This window comes from Myotis davidii, unplaced genomic scaffold, assembly GCF_000327345.1.
Source record: "Myotis davidii unplaced genomic scaffold, ASM32734v1 scaffold77, whole genome shotgun sequence".
NCBI lineage: Eukaryota > Metazoa > Chordata > Mammalia > Chiroptera > Vespertilionidae > Myotis > Myotis davidii.
In genome coordinates, this window is record NW_006289713.1 from 1,442,131 (window position 1) to 1,444,483 (window position 2,353).

At 54.5% G+C, this 2,353-nt stretch overlaps 1 long non-coding RNA gene across 1 annotated transcript in view; it reads right to left on the reverse strand.

Moving 5' to 3' along the window:
- The window catches only part of LOC102756753, a 1,636-nt gene extending 1,568 nt beyond the window's left edge, over window positions 1-68 (reverse strand). Inside the window, exon 1 of the long non-coding RNA XR_001513616.1 lies at window positions 9-68. This is a non-coding gene — a long non-coding RNA (uncharacterized LOC102756753). The remainder of the gene's footprint in view (window positions 1-8) is intronic.
- Window positions 69-2,353: the final 2,285 nt, after the last annotated feature.

Genomic DNA, 2,353 nt, shown 5'->3' on the forward strand with positions numbered 1-2,353 from the left:
TAACCAACCATGCTGCCGGTTTCCTGAGTTCGTTCCGCAGTTGGCACCTTTTTCCGAAGCCCCGTCCTCTTCTGTCGACGACGACGGCTCCCTGGACAAAACAGGCGGCGTTAATCCGAGGAGGCAGGCGAAACCTGGCCCTGCAGGGACTTCACAGCCAGAGGGCAGGCAGGCGACCAACGGCCATGCTGTGCCCACTCCCGCGAGCCACACGCATGCTGAGCTTACGGCTCCTTCACGGACGCCCCAGGGCAGCCAGCTCTGCTCACTCTGTGGGCCTGGCATCAAGCACAGAGCAGATGACTGATACATATTATCAGATAAATGCAGCAACTCATTTGCCGAAGTAAGTTCCCTGTCCAGTCATTCAACTTGAGAATAACATACTGCCCCCCACTTTAAGGAGGATAAAAGGACAGAGTAAAAGCCATCTCTCCCCACCCCCACCCCATCCCTCAGCTCCTCTGACAAGCTTGGGTCTCCTTCTAGAAAGACTTTGCATATAAAAGCAAATATCTGACCTTTCTCTCTCTCTCTCTCTCTCTCTCTCTCACTCTCTCTCTCTCTCTCTCTCTCACATACACACATGGGTGTGTTTAAACAGAGGAAACCTACTGAATTCACTTTCCTGCCCCTTACTTTATTGTACTTAATAAAACCAGAGATTAGAGGGCAGCCTCCTTTCTCTCAAATTTTTTAAATTGTGTTTCTCTTTTGGTTTTTTGAGCAGGTAACCATATTCATGTGGTTTAATGAATAAAAAAGTCTACACAGTGACTCTCCACCCTATTGCCCAGCCACTCAAACTCCTTCCTCATGTGACTATGAAATGCATTTGTTTGCATCCTTTGAGAAGTCAAGGCTAAAGGAGCAAACCTATGCACCATGTGTACACCTGTGTATACCCGTGTACACACGCACACACACCTTTGGGGTAGGGATGCGCGTGTGTCTCCAGGGGACTTGACTGACATGCATGAAGCCTGCGGCGCGGCACTGCCCAAACAGCGGAGAGCAGTGCCCATGTCCACCCACCAGGACCCCTCCTCAGACCTCGCCCTCTCTCAGGGGTGCAGCACCGGCCCTCCATTGCTCACCCTCTTCCTCACCACAGCTCTACCTCCTTCTTTAGACCCTCAGCTGTGGGGTGTCCCTTTCTCCTCACACTCTCACCAAGTCTCAACTCTCCTCCAACCTGGAGCCCAGAGCCTTCCCCAGGGCTTCCTGCCTTCTAGGCTCATACTTTCAACCTCAGGACACGGAATAGGTCCAAAAGCAACACGGTGTCTCCCCCTCTCCCACGGGCCAGCTGCTCCTGGAAAACATCCCATAGCCACCAACCTGCCACTATCCTCAGTCCTCGGGGCTCAGAGTCACAGAGTCTCGCTCCCCTGCCTGTTGACCACTAAGCCCTACGGTCTCCCGATCTCCAGGCCCGAGTCCATCCTCTTTCTCAATCTGCTGTAGGAATGGAGCATTCTCCTGGCTCTGACCAGGTTACTACCAGTGTCCCTACCCAGCTCCTGTAACTGCGCTTCTTTCCCAGGGGGGCCTCTGCAGACCCGAGGCCCACTGCACCTCTCTCTACCTGTGTTCACGGCCGCAGGTGTGCAATACTCCTCCACTAGCACAAATGGAGAGCGCACAGGGGCCCAGCAGGGCACTCTGCACGGAGCTGGGGCTCAATGCAGCTGTTTCAGGTAAGTGGTCCATCCCAGTTTTGATTCAATCTACTCAGCTGTAATGACATCCTCATTTTAAAAGCATGGGCTCTCGCCCGGCACCCAGCTTTCCACACCCAGGACCTCTGACAAGGCTCCATGAGACCACACGCTCACTACAAACAAGCTCCTTCTCAGCACCCCCACAAAACCAGCGCAGCGCAGGCCACCGCTGCCGCCGCCCTGCCCGCAGCTCAGCACAGCCTGCGTCCCCCGCTCCAGCCTATTCTCAACACAGAAGCCAAGAATCTTTTGACTACGTGATTTCTCTGCTCAAAACCCTCTCATGGTTCCACCTCCTCAGAGTGGAGCCCACTCCCTGCCGCGGCCACAGGGACAAGATCTGGCCCAGGACCGCTCCCACCTCCGCTCCTGCGTCTCCCTCAGGTGCTGCTCTAAGTCACAGTCCTTCCTCCCTGTGCCGGGGCCACGTGTCCCTGTCTTCCCTCAGCTGCCTGCCTGCATCAGGCCCCTCCCGTGTCACCGTCCACCTTCTTGGGCCTTTCTGTGTTGATTTGCTTCCCTTCACTTGTCACCACCTGACCCAGCTGTTTGGTTCACTACTGTATCTCCAGGTGACACTCACTATTTACTGAATGAACGAATTCTAAAACTTCCACTCTACCTAATGG